The 14,746-nt window shown below is 45.4% G+C and overlaps 1 protein-coding gene across 1 annotated transcript in view; it reads left to right on the top strand.

Annotated features, from left to right (window-relative positions):
- LOC119396565 (runt-related transcription factor 3-like) overlaps positions 1-14,746 on the top strand; it is a 399,999-nt gene that overhangs the window by 246,309 nt on the left and 138,944 nt on the right.

Below are 14,746 nucleotides of genomic sequence, written 5' to 3'. Positions count from 1 at the left end.
ATGTGTATATGGTTCGGTATATAGGGACTTGCCTTTGGCTTTTCGTTAACTTGCGAGATATGTAAAAGACAGAGAGAGAAGGGGGAGGGGGGGGGGGCGAAGAAGGAAGGAAAAAAGGAATGGAGAAGGGAGGGAGGGAAGAAAAGAAAGAGAGAATCGAAAGACGGGTAGGTTAACCAGATCGCAATGTCTGGTAGGCTACCTTGTAGGGATGGTAAAATCGACGAGCGATTAATCGATTAATCGGTTAAAGGTCCGCATTTAATCGATTAATTGTAATCGATTTCCGTCTTTCGATTAATCGAATTAATCGAATAAAACTATTCGATTAATCGATTACGGCACCCCCCCCCCTCAACATCGCGCCTTGGCCGCAGCGCATGACTGCGAGGCGCGCTATACCGAGACGCAGATGCCGTGCACATCGCCTCTCTTCCATTGCTTTCACTACAGCGCATATTTCTGCGCTAGCAGAACGAGCCCGGAGCTGGCGGCGGCCATAACCCATAGAGAAAGATATGAACTCGCCCCGACCTCCGTCGCGTACGGCGTCCAACTCCAAGTACTCCCCAATGCTTCAAGTCCGGGCAGGAGGCGGCTACACCCCATCAAGGCAGAAATGAGCTCGCCCGCCTCTCCGGCTCACACAGTGATGCCAACCCTAGGTATTTATCACTAGATCTAGGGATTTAATACCTCTTTCAGGGATTTGGCGTCTTTTTGTTGAATCTAGGGATTTTTGAACGGCTCTGGACATGTTACATTACGCAGCCTAATGTCAGGCGTTACTGCGTAATTACGCTTAATCAACTAGAAAGGCCCTATTAAGAGAGCTTTGTTGTTCTGCTGGGCTCCGAGAAGGCGAGGTTATGATATGATGAATACTGGGGCATGGGCGTCGGCAGAATTTTGCCTTGGGGGGTGCAAACCCGTGTTGCATCACGGCTGGGGGAGGGGGGGGGGAGAGAGAGAGAGAGAGAGAGAGCTGGCATTGCTTAGGTGGGGGGAAAGTGCCGGTGTGGCTTGAGGGGGGCAAGTGCCCCTTTTGCACCCCCCTGCCTACGCCCATGTAACGGGGGAAAGGAAACTTTGGCGTCGTAAGTGTTTGGCATGCACGCGCATATCATCATGAGCGGATTGTGTGCTTGCTGCTCTGTGAAACAAAGAGAAATTTTGTCTTGTAACGCACTTAAAACCATGCCAAGTTCACGCTCCCTGCGTGCCTTCACCATGCAAAGTCGCCATGTCTAATAACTTCGGGACCTGCAGAATTTCTAACAAAGAGAGCGAAAGTAGGACTGCCACTTGGGCGAGTTGGTACAGATTCATTACTGTGAAAGCGGCTTGACGGAAAAGACTGTTCGCGTGTTTTCAGTCTTTCCGTCCCACCGTTTTTATGAGAGCAAAAATAGTGAAAAGATTATCGGCCCCAGTGTGAATCTGATCGAAAGTACACAGGATGGCTATCAGCCAGTAGAAAAGGGCCCCTGTACACCAAATTCCAATCATACAATGCTGTTAGCAAATATGGAAAATTAGAAATTGACCACCATTACCTAGCAGGCTGGAAGCACACGAAAGGCGCTACATATTTGCACTTGCATCTATGCAAGTGCAAATCTGTGCGCGTGTGATTATGTGACGTGTGCCTATTGGCGCAGTTGCGTCGTCTTAACGGGATTCAGTTCCACCAGCCCAGAATGATGTGCTAGGTTGATGTGCCCGTCGCGTAAGTGTCACGCTCTCTTTGCGCACTCATTGAAGACATAGATTTGGATTTATGTCTTCAATGAGTGGGCAAAGTCAACATGACAAATCTGTCTGTCTCTATAGCAACTCGCGCCACCTGCAAGCGCTTTCTCTGCAATTACTCCACAAAAAATGTAGAAAAAAGAGCTTCAGTGGCTGTTCATTTTTTTTTTTTTTTTTGCAATAAGATTCAGAAGAATTGGGCCAGAGTGCGAACTGTCTTTATACTTTGGTAAAAGTGAATTAGCCTGAATAACAACATTACAAAGTCAGTATAGGGATTTTTATTGCAATCTAGGGTATTTTCTGGGGGTCAATCTAGGGATAAAATGTTGACTTAGGTTGGCATCACTGGGCTCACAGTCTGCTACTGCCTCGTACGTGCCAGCGCATCGTCTTGTTGCTTATTAAAGACGATAGTCTTTCTTGGGGAACTTAAACGCAGAAATTTTGGTCTGTCTTTCTGTCTTTCTGTTTGTCGGCACGTCCCTCGATTCAGCCACTCGGCCAAAGTTGAACCACTTGCCCAAGGGCCAGCCGTCTTGAACTGGTAGGGCTGTTCATACTTGTGAACGTTGTCGATCAAAAAGTAAATATCATGCATATCTGAGGTGCAACATCACTAGGTAAGTATTAGGTGGCGTGTTCCTTTAATAGAAAATTGCATACATGCGTAATTTTAAGGACCCTAGTTCTTAAGCTGCGCTGAAAATGCATAAGAATGGAAGCTTGAGCGAGTTGGTATGCGTTCTTCTTTGTTGAAACAGCGCTCACTAGACGACGACGAAGTAAAAGAAGGCACAGGACAGGCGCTGCCTGTGCTGTGCCTTCTTTTACTTCGTCGTCGTCTAGTGAGCGCTGTTTCAACAAAGCTGAAAATGCGACTGCGCTGAAATTTGCCTTCCTCCGTGCCCTTCGCATGAGCTCATTGTTGTGTTTCGGTTTCGGTTCTCTATTGCACTGTACGAATGCCATGGGTTGGTGTTGAAAAACTTTAGTTTTGAGAAGGCCAAGAAGGTGAAAAAAATATTTAAAAAATGAAAAAGCAGCGTTGTGGGCGTCCTTCAGGCTGCCGGTTGTGGGCGCCGCTCTGGCGTTCCTGTTTTACCCAGGCGACGTGTAAATAAAAGAGTGTGTGGAGAGTACTCGCTGAGTGCGGACGTTTCTCTGCTTAAGCGCTTCGCGCCAAACCGCGTTTTCGGGCTGGCTGGCGTCCCCGCCGGTCGCGTTGGTCACCGCCGGTCTTCGCCTGCTGCTGCGCCGGGACTACCAGCACGCAAGACAGCACTCATGTTTCCCGACGTATTGCCAGATGGCGTCCATATCTCACACAGCGCCTCTTCTATCGTCTTTACACGACATTTGCAGCGAAGCACGCAGATACGCGGCCAATTTTTTTGTTCGTGTTCGTTTATTGCCGCGCTGTTTCATTGTGTTGCCGCATAAACGCATCTCTCCTTACATTTGATAAACGAGTAGTTTTCGTCGCCTGTAGTGTCAATCGCAACTTTCTTTGTATTTTATTCAAACGTCAGATTTTACTGGTTTCTTGTGTAAGTGTAGCATTAATTGTAATATGCGCTGCTTATTTCCTGACTGCTTCTTAGCGCCGTTAGAATAAAATGTTCTTTACCAATGAAAGAGAGAGAGAAAATATATTATAAGGCAGAGAGCGTGGCCTGAGCTAGCACGCCCCTGCCTGCCACTCTGCACCGGGAAAAACGCAACGGGGGAAAAAGAGTGATGAAGTGCGATGATGGGGAGAGGATTAGGTAATCCGCATATGCATAATAAGACGCGTTTGCTAGCGTAAACAGGACAAGGACGCTAGTAACCATCTTTTACTATGCTGTATAGCAACTAGCCCAACTGTCCGTCTTATAGGGTATATACCATTTTCATACTTGTTCAGCTATCTTTTCTGCGATGCAGTTAGCCCAATTAATGGCATCTAGTCACTTCTTCAGAGTGCTCAAGCGCGGTATGCTTAAGTTGGGACACGGAAATGTAGATTCGGCTCTCTTGACACGAACACGCATAATAGACAGCACGTACAACTACGACCTCGTCTCCACTTGAAGCACGAAAGTTGCTGCCATTAGTTGAGAGAAAATGTAGCGCAGGAATGCGCAGTCGCGAATTATGAAAAGGATCTTATAGACCCTTTATGTAATCCGCAACTTTACGCGTCGGTTTACCGAACGTCCAGCATCGATCTAGTGTATTACTATGGAAGAAGTGACCTTGTATCATTCAGTAATACCGTATGGTCGCATATTTAGGGAGAAATACAGCTTTCAGCTAGAGGCTCCCGTCTTCTGCTGTGACAAGAAAGAAGGACAGTCGCGAAATTTATGTTGTAATGTCTGATACACTAGATAGCGCTCACAGTTCAGGCTGTACGCACGATTGAAAAGGTGCGGTGGCGCCGTGTTAAGGCAACCATCAGATGAAACCTGCGGAGTATACTGGCGCAGCTGCTGTTTTTTCTAGCCGGGAGGCAGAAGCTCATGTCACTGTACGCAGTTGCATCTACCGATGGTCTGTTTGAGGCCAGTATGTTTCTGTGTAATCTCTGCATGGGTGACCTCACGGAAAAGATCGCGTCCGTCCGCAATTATAGTATTACGTAGGGCTTTCGCAATATCTAATCGACAAGCCGAGAAAAGATGTCGTGCTTACGAGAGCGAGCGCCTTATTCAATTTCTCTTTCTCCTCGTCTCTCGTTTACCTTTCTCGGGATTTTCTCACCCTCCACCACATTGCACGTTTCAGCTGCGACTTTCCAATCAGTGTGGTCCCCGAACACGCCTCCGGTTTCGATGAGCTTGAGTAGGCAGGCTTCGAGAAAATACGACCTGCTGCCGAATAGTCCAGGGATGATGGCCACAGATGCTTGAATCCGCAAAAAACCAACGACGACGGGCCTTTGTGTCCAGTGTGCGAAAGTGGGAATTTTCGCACACTGGACACAAGAGGCCCGTCGTCGACACTTCCGAAAGTGGGAATTTTCGATCGTCAGCGCGTCTGATAAAAAGATTTGGGTCCATATGGAACACGAACGATGCCTCTCAAACAAAGAGATATTGGTTTTAAAGCACCCGCCAAAAACGTCGATTAATCGATTAATCGATTAAAATAGTTCACCAAAAGCAGTTAATCAATTAAAGACTAAATCGATTAACGATTAACGATTAATCGATTAAAAATTTTAATCGACCATCCCTACTACCTTGCGCTGGAGGAGGGCAAAAGGCAGTGTAAAAGGCTATTTCTCCTCATAAAGGCACGCCATTATCATCAAGCCTTCGCAGGAACACGAGTTCAGGTTGCGTTCGTCATAAATACCATGGAATAAAGCTATTCGTTGTTGCTCCGAAATTTCGCGAAGGTCGATTCTCTCATATCAAACATCGTCTGGCTTTGCCCAATGCCATTTGAACTTTTGACTGCCTGTCCTTTCTGTTTAACACAATTTCTGTAGTGCTCACAGATCGCTATTCGCTGGCTGGGCACAGCTGCCCCAAGACAATTCGGACGTGTTCCTGCTGCTGGCCGTCAGACCGAGCGTTGTAGCGAGAATACAATAACAATAAAATAAGAAGACCTGATTAGAGAACACATCTCTCTAAAGTTAATGAAGAAAGCTAAGTTGAATTCATTCTGCTCCACGGACATCGATTTGTCCGCCTACCGCCTTAGCTTTCTATCATTTCTAATCAGCACCTCCGCGCTTTAGCCCTAACATTTTTTTTTTCCTTTTCTGCTGCCCCATTGAAAGGAACAACTACGCATGGACTTCAGCACGGACCGACTTCCTGATGATGAAATACCAGTGAACTCGCCTTCGCTAACTCCCAAGCACTCATATCTCTCCACGAACCAAATGAATTAAAAAAAAAAAACATCATGTATGTTAGGGCACCCTCGGATTCGTGCATACGTAGATGCGTAGGAAGGCTAGTAATCTGAAGAAACGAAAAGCCAAAGACACGTAAAGGGAGGAACAACGATGTTCTCATTCCAAAATGATTGCTCCTTTGTGCTCGTCAGAGATAGAATGAACGTCAGAGATTATCAGCCCTAAACGTCAAGTGCAAGAAAATACGAGCCCCTCGTGGACGCAGAGATAAAGATAAAACGAATAAAATGCCACGTACTAACACGAGGATTGCAAAAAAAAAAAACAATCTCCCTAGCATAGCGCTAGCTTAAGCTCACAGGTAATTCTAAGTCGTAAAGATTCCAAGAACAAAGGAAAAGTACCAAATGCAAAAACAAAAGCTGAGCACGCACAATCCTGACTTTATCCTTTAAAGATATGCATACGTTTACATCGCATTGTTGTTGTTCATTTTCATTTTTTTTTGCTGTATTGTTCTTACCTACACAAACTCTTCAAGTTCAAAAGACTGTTTTTTTTTTTCTTCTTCTTCTTCTCATATCCCCTCTCCCTTAACCTCTGTTTGCTGTTTTTTTTTCTTTGTGGATTGAAGACTGTAGAAACAAAAGAAGCTGCTTCGTTAAGGAAGCGTCTTAATTTTTTCTCATCAGACTGGGTCTCTACGCCCCGATCTTAGCCAATAGCGATCTCGCTGCTCACTTTTATTCTTTACCTTCGCTTCGAGCTAAATAACTACGCTGCAAAACCCGCCTCGATCCGAGCACAGCGTTTGGAGCGACAGGCCAGGGTATTAAGCCCAGCAATGAGAGAAAGAGAAAAGGAAAAAAAGTATAAAGAAGCGTGCAAAAAAAAAACTTAATGCCGTTCTAAAGCGTCTTCTAAAGAAAACTAGAGCGAACAAAGTCAAAACCCGCACCAAAGCTAAAAAAAAAAAGAAAGACTCAGACACACACACAAAGCATTGATGTTAAGTAGAGGCGTACCAAAACGTTCACAAGCCATTTCAAGCAAAGCAAAATACAGGATAACCAACCTTCAAAGCTATCTATAGGACTCGAAACTAGGCACGTGTCTGGTGCGGGGGCGGAGTGCAAGATTGTTTAGAAGTTAAAAAAAAAAGGATAAGCACGAGAAAGAGTGCACAAGGCAGGGGAAAAGGCTGGACCGTAAGCCCTTAGAAACAAAAGAGTTTGTGGAAAGGGCAGCTGTCTCAGGAGAGAAAGAGTGAGGAAGGAAGGAAGGAAGGCGGGAGAGACGGAGAGGAGAGAGAGGAGGAAGCCCAGCCGAGCCCTGTGCAAACACACGGCAGCACAGAGCCTTTAGCGTCCGGCTGGGTCCAGTCCTTTGCCGGAATTGCGTCTTCGTAATTAAAGCCAGGGCGGCCGGGGAGAACACACTGGTGCCGCCGGCTTAAGATCGTTTCTGAAGAAGTGGAGAATTGTAAAAAATATATATATATATATATATATAATTAACCGAGCGGAAGGGCCCCAGAGAGAGAGAGAGAGAAAGAGAGATGAACGTAATTAAGAACGTATCAAGAATAAGAAGTACCAGAAAAAAGTTAAGGAAATAACCAGACTTCTGTGCAGTACGTCCGCAATCAGTACCCCCCCCCCCCCTTGGCGGACCTCTACAATATACTTATATTCTCGTAGCGAAGGCGCACGAGTTAATACGCCTAGTAGGAACGTGGATTTTGAGTTGTCCGAGTGTTCAGTTTCGATCATGTTTAACTCCACGAGAGAAGAAGCGTAAAGCTTTGAAACAGAAAGCATGGTCTTTCTTTTGTGTGTGTGTGGTGATGTGTAACACGAAGGGGGGACGATGATAACGAAAATACTGCAGCGTGTTTCTTCTTTGTCACGTAGTGTTCGCGTTCATCTACCGTCGCACACATACGCAACAATAATGGGCTAACAACAAGTCAAATTTAAAGAGTTTGTGTTATCTTTAACTCCTTGTTATTTCCTTCCGTACGCATGGAGGAGCGAAATGCAAGCAGTACACGTCCTTCAGGCCAACATTCCTACCTTTCCGTCATTGCACGCTTTACCTAAAGGACACCAACGTGCGAGCAAGGACATTTAGAAAACACGGGATATACTTGCGCTTATAAAGGAGGGCTTTAATAACGGGTGCACGGATGTGCGTGCACGAAAAACGAAACGCACGCAACTGCCACGTGTTGGGCGAGAATATTGCGAAACGTACACACAGAGCGCGCGAGTCGGTAATTAGGCATATCAGCTATCGGTATTCTACGGTTATTTCTTTTCGGCTCGCTTTATACATTATCCCGATTGCCCCAAGGTGTCCTCTCCGGACGGAGCCAACTTATCCTTAATCAGTCTCCTCAAAGCGAGGCAGCGAATAAAGGGCGACAAATTTTCGCTCGCTAGCGCGACTCATTTGCAAATAATGAGAACCAGAGACTGACTGACCCGAACGAGGGAGCTGCTGCACGAGGCCCCGACGTTCTGTTGGCCTGGGGAACACAGCCGCTGGACGAAGCGCGCCACGAAAGCTAGCGAAAATCGGGAGGCTTTGGCGAAGTCGTCGGGCCCTCGCTCGTGCCGAACTAATTCTGGTCGTTGAGCCCCACGGGTAAAGTCATCATTAGACGTACGGGGAGCTCCTGGACGTGTTTGGTCCTGCTCGCGCAAAATATGGAAGAACAAAGTGAGAAATATTGTGAATTGGGGAAGCAAAAGAATAGAGCGACAATCCACTACCCTCACGTAGTAGTGGATTCTTTCTTTATCTATTTTATTCCTCTTTGCTTATTTTCCTTATTATCTAATAAAAGAGATAAAGTGATAAATGTAGCTTTCATTTGGCGGTTGATTTCGTCAAATAGAGTGCGTTTTCTATTCAAAATAACAAGAAATAATCCATGCACCCGTGTATTGCAAGAGAGCCTGAAGATGCTTCCGGACAGATGCTCCGCGAAAAAGAAAGTCTCCGACGTACCACACGAGCTCGTATTCCTCTATGTGGGTCAGATCTCCCTATAGTGGTTGAACCTGCCGAGAGGAGGTTACGTTGCGGAGGATTCCTTGTCGGGATTACACTTATTCCATCTGAGATCACACACCTTCCGTTGACTTGTACAGAATGCATTTAAGCAGTATTCACCGCCTCCGCGCAGCAGACCTCAGGCCTGGCCGGTAGCTTTTCTTCCTGGTAGTTTACTGCTTTTTCAGCGCTTTTTAGGAGCTGAGGTGTGAACACTAGATGACGGCGGAGGATAACCATCCTTCATATCGCCGATCTCTCTCTATCTAATATAGCTAATAACCGCTGCACGGCTCTATATGCTACTGCTGCGATAAAAGAAGATATATGCATGCCTTTTCATAAATATCTGCGAGAAACTTCATAACGTAATACAGAGTATTCAAGTCATTTATCCAGGACAACTCTCCAAGTTGGCGACCACTCGTCATTTTCATAAATTTTTTTAGTCTTGCACTTATGCAGCAAGGATAACGTTTGCTTGATTCCGCAGAAGAACCCCTCAGATCAGTTCTGCGAAGAATGGCAAGTAGTTGTACATAAAATAGGAAATATTGTTTTCCAAAAGAAGTATGAAAACGAAATTAAAAAAAGAAGGAACTTGTACTGTTTCATCGAAAATACAGTCTAGCAGATGAAAGAAAGAAAGAAAGAAAGAAAGAAAGAAAGAAAGAAAGAAAGAAAGAAAGAAAGAAAGAAAGAAAGAAAGAAAGAAAGAAAGAAAGAAAGAAAGAAAGAAAGAAAGAAAGAAAGAAAGAAAGAAAGAAAGAAAGAAAGAAAGAAAGAAAGGGTCAGAGCGTATGCGAAAAATTGAGCGACCCGAGCAAGGCGAAAGGGAATGTCACGGGAAGTAAAGGAGAGTAGAGGGGCATCCTTCGGGGTAGGTTGGATAGGAACGGAAAGGAAGCAAGGGGGGGGGGGGGGGGAGTGTGCTCAGAAAGAAGGCTCGTGCTCCAGGGTAGGCGACCGATCGACGACGAGGTTTGAACGTGGCACGCTCTGCTGCTTGCCCAGACAACAAGGGCAAACACGGAGGGGAAGCGTCGGCCGAACAAACACAGCGACTCGGACGAGCCCACGCAAAGCGACTTCGGCGGCCCAGCGCACGTTCCCTTATATACGAACCGACAGAGGAGCGCACGAACTGCTGCTGTATACTGGCGTGAAGATTCTCGTCACAGTATGTAGAGGTGGCGGCAGAAGCGGATGTACCACGGAGCTGACGGACGAGTTATATGCGAGGCGCGATGTCCCCTTCTTACTCGTACACTCTACGCGAAACGAGGGAAAACTGTACACGATTGCTCCTCTGGCAAGCATCATCTCGGAACACGAGCTCACTCGAGGAGCCGTGTTTTCGCGGACAGCATATGGATAGAAAGGGGTAGGTGCCTTCTTTCGTGCCCCGGGGGTAGGCGGGAAAAAGAGGGTGGCCGGGAGTATGAAGACCACTCGGTTGGCGTTGCCGGTACGCTGTCGTCTCAGCTTAGCTGTTGTCAGCAAAGAGGGGGACGCCTACACGACCCGACACTCACTCGCTCGTTCTTGCGAACGAACAAACAAACACGAACCCTGATCAAGCGTGTGACGGCGTCATTGACAGAGACATCGTTTGTTCGCGCCCGTGTCCAGACGGCCAGCACCGGCCGTGCCTCTCGGAAAACTTCCATCTCCCACTACGCACTGACGCACCCACACGCTTGCTTTCCTTGACCCTACGTGACAGTTGACAGATGCATAATGTCACGCTACGTATATCTTCTCGGAGATAGATATCTTTGAGTACGAACTCTTGCTTGCCGAGCGGGACGTAGACGCATAGCTGAAACGTCCAGTGTAATGTACTACGTCGTTGCACTTACACTACTCTCTGCAGCGTGAGTGTTCGGGACAAGGAGGTGTGTATACTTGTCCCGTAGCCGGGCATGTTCTCTAGAATGCGATTCATGGACGTCACCGTTCGCTTTGTCCAGCTCTTCTCGAAACTTCGAAAGTTGATGCCTGGTCATGAGTAATCGTCGAGTCCTTCGCACGTCGCGTTAGTCGAGCATCACATATTCCGAAATAATGTTCAATATTTTTTTTCAGTTCCATAGGCTACACCTGGCAAAGCTCTTTAATTAAATCCCTCTGTAGTAAACTTTGCTTTGAACAACAGCTGCAGTAGTGTAGTACAGGCAGTTAACGTTATCATGGTCAAAGCTGGCTTGTGGGTTTCCTAGCCCTACACTATACAGCGCCTCTCATAGCCTGAATCCGATCGTCCCGCTGGCACAGTGGCTACAGTGCTCGTTTTCTCAGCCGAGGTTCGCGGGTTACAACGCAGCCGCGGTGGTCGCATTTCGATGGAGGCGAAATTCTAGAGGCCCGTGTACTGTGCGATATCAGTGCATTTATTTTATTTATTTATTTATTTATTGAATACTGCAGACCAAGAACTGGTCCAAGCAGGACAGGTACAAGAGGCAGGATATAATCAAAAACACATGTGATAACATATGAATATATCACGAGAAATGGAATCGAAACACCTACTAACAGAACGCATAAAAGATAACATGGCAAAAGTATTACATTAAATGGATACATAACACAAATTAACAGTGCATGTTTTAGGTCTAAGTAACAGAAAATTGGCTAAGATCAGTTAGGCAGTTCCACTCTGATACAATACGCGGAAAAAAAGGAAACTGAAACGCGTTAGTTTTAGCAAAATACGGGGTTAAAGAATGGGCGTGATGATGGCGTGTATGCCTAGTGGACAGAGGAGATACATATGCATGCGGGTCAAGGGCTAACTTATGATTAACAAGAAGATAAAGAAAGTTAAGCCGGTTTCTTTTTCGCCGTAATTCAAGTGTTTCGATGTTGTTAGCAGTCATGAGTTCAGTCGGTGAGTCCGTAATTTTAAACTTAGAATAAGCAAACCTAACAGCTTTTCTTTGTACTGCTTCCAGTTTTCTAATGTTACATTTAGTAAAGGGGTCCCATACAACACAAGAGTATTCTAGTTTTGGTCTTATGTATGTAAAGTAACTAAGTAGTTTTATGTTAGAAGGAGAATTTCTAAGTTTATGTTTCAGGAAACACAGTTTACGGAAGGCAGCAGAACATACGTTGTCTATGTGTAAGTTCCAAGATAGGTCGTTAGTTATTGTTACGCCTAGATATTTGTAGTTATTAACCTGTTGTAGTGATGATGAGCCGAGGTTATAAGTAAAATGAAGAGGTGTTTTTGAACGTGTTACACAAAGATAAACAGTTTTTTGTGCGTTAAGTGCCATACCATTGTCATTACACCAGTTTAGTATGTTATTAAGACGTTCAGGTTCTGTTGATCATTAGAACAGGTAATTTGACGAAAGAGCACGCAGTCATCCGCGAACAGTCTTATTTGAGTTCCTGGTAGTACTGTGTTAACAATGTCGTTTACATAAATTAAAAATAATAGCGGCCCCAGAACACTACCCTGTGGCACGCCTGATGTTACAGGAAGAGAGCTCGAATTGTTCCCATCTACTGAAACAAACTGTGAACGTTCTGTCAAATAGTGTTGAATCCAGGCGATGAATATGTCGGGTAGATTGATGTCCCTAAGTTTTGTAATTAGTTTGTGATGAATAACTTTATCAAATGCCTTACTGAAATCAAGGAATATGACGTCCATTTGACCATTTTTATCCAGAGTTTCTGCAAATGAATGAACCACTGAGACTAACTGAGTTACAGTTGAATATCCTTTTCTAAAGCCATGCTGAAAATTAGTTAGTATAGAGTTTTGTTCGAGGAATTCCTCGAGGAATTCATGTTGAAAAACACCAGATTATTATTATTATTATTATTATTATTATTATTATTATTATTATTATTATTATTATTATTATTATTATTATTATTATTATTATTATTATTATTGTCGTAATCATCATCGTCACAGCCTGAATCGCTTTGGGACGTTAAACCCCGTAACCCAACAACCAGTAAAGAAATCACAGGGTCCCTTGTGCATTCACCTAAGACGACTCGAAGGCGAAAGCCACCTTCTTTTTCTTCTCAGTCGATGAAGGCTAAATGAACGGCCGGTCATGTAGGCTCTCTAGATGTACTTATCCTGCCCCGCCACCCTCCAAACGCTTTGTGTACCTAGCGTTGCTTCGCATTGCATCCAGGATCACAGGCACCTCACCTCGTTTTGCACTGCCTCCTTGACCAGCCCACCTTTGACCAAGCTACGGCATAATGTGATGACGGTGTAGGCTTATGTCACAGACAGAAGGAACGAGACGGCTGAACCAGAATCGACGCCAGCAGGGAACACGAGCCGTGGCTTCACGTGCCTCTGCGAAGCGCCGTCTTTTAAAGACGATAGTCTTTCTTGGGGAACTTAACCACAGAAATTTTGGTCTGTCTGTCTGTCTTTCTGTTTGTCTGTCACCCGATTCAGCGACCCGGCCAAAGTTCAACTACTTGCTTACCGCCCACCCATCTTGAACTGGTGCGGCTGCTCATACTTGTGAACGTTGTCGATCAAAAAGTAAATATTACGCATATCTGAGGCGTAACATCACTAAGTAAGTGTTAGGTGGTGTGTTCCTTTATTAGAAAATACATAGATACGTAATTCTAAAGACCCTAGTTTCTTAAGCTGCTCTGAAAATGCCATATGCGCGCCGAAGAACGTTTTCTGCCACGGAGGAAGGAAACCATCTGCACAAGCTCCTGTTTCCCGACGTATTGCCAGATGGCGTCCATATCTCACGCAGCGCCTCCTCTATCGTCTTTATACGGCATTTGCAGCGGAGCACGCAGATGCGCGGCCATTTTTTTTTATTCTCTTGATGTTAGCCGCCCAAAGGAGGGCGCTACAACATCGTTATTTGGCGCTACGTCACATGGCGTCACGCTAGAATTTGTGACGTCATAATGACGTCACAAATTTTTGCTATCTGTGGCATCTTGATGGCGTCATATGATGACATCATCACGTGATGATTTCTTGCACCACTCGTCCGCGACGCCGCAGGACGCGAGACGCCGCCGACGCCGACGGTCAAATTTCGTGTTCAGGGAGGAATATAAGGCTTTCGCTTTAGTAATTTTTTAAAAGTCGTTCGCGTCAGCACCTGTGCGTAAGCAGATGGCGTGCGACGTTCGTCACGTTCGGCGCTTCAGAAGTGCGTCAGACTTTTTTTTTTCACGTCGCGCCAAAGAAGCAAATGGCTAAAAAAAAAACAACAAATAAGCGAGCCGAATCGTCCGTCGACGCATCAACTATAGTGTCAATAAGCGCAGATTTCATCGCTTTCTTTTTTTCGAAGTAGGGCGGGGAGCGTTTCTCACTCGCTTATTGCGCTATTTCGCTCGAAAATATGCGACCGTCAGCACTTTTGTTCTCGCTCATCCGTGCGTATGCGAACTTCATCCAGAATTTTTGCAGAGAAACTGGAGGAGGGGCGCAGCAGATAGGGGAGTGGGCGCAAAATATGCGCGACTCTGCAGCTGCAAAGCGAAAAACACGAAGAATTTGCAAAGTCAAGAGACACGGTGCTGCACATTCCTGATATTTATTTACGTAGGCTGGGCGGCATACAAAAGAATACAGAAAGAATGAAGAAATGCAGACACAGCTTTCACTGCATTGGCCGGAAAGCATTCCGCTTTCCGATACTCTCATAGTAAGCTATTCGTGCCGCCTCGGATACTTAATTTCTTACTTTTAAAGCGAAATATTTCATTGTTCTCGTTCATTTTTGATATCGAGACGTCTATTCCATTGAGTAGTTAAAGGGACACTAAAGGCAAATAACAATTTATGTCACAGTGAAAGCCCAATGTATGACAACTTCTAAAACGGCAATATTATCAACAGCAGTGCCCTACTTACCGAGAAATTAAGCTAAATGTATCACATGATGAGCGCCACGAGTGGGACATTTTCGAAGTGATCCCGATGACGTAGGGAAGTCGGCCTACAATAAATCACTAGTAATCAAACTAGCAGCAGTAAAAAAAAAGAACATTCCGAGTAACAAAAGACGTAATAAAATGCTGTTTGTTCGTTTCCGCTTGATTCAT

This window comes from Rhipicephalus sanguineus, chromosome 6 (genome assembly GCF_013339695.2).
Source record: "Rhipicephalus sanguineus isolate Rsan-2018 chromosome 6, BIME_Rsan_1.4, whole genome shotgun sequence".
In the NCBI taxonomy this organism is placed as follows: Eukaryota; Metazoa; Arthropoda; class Arachnida; order Ixodida; family Ixodidae; genus Rhipicephalus; species Rhipicephalus sanguineus.
This window is presented reverse-complemented; position numbering and strand designations above follow the sequence as displayed.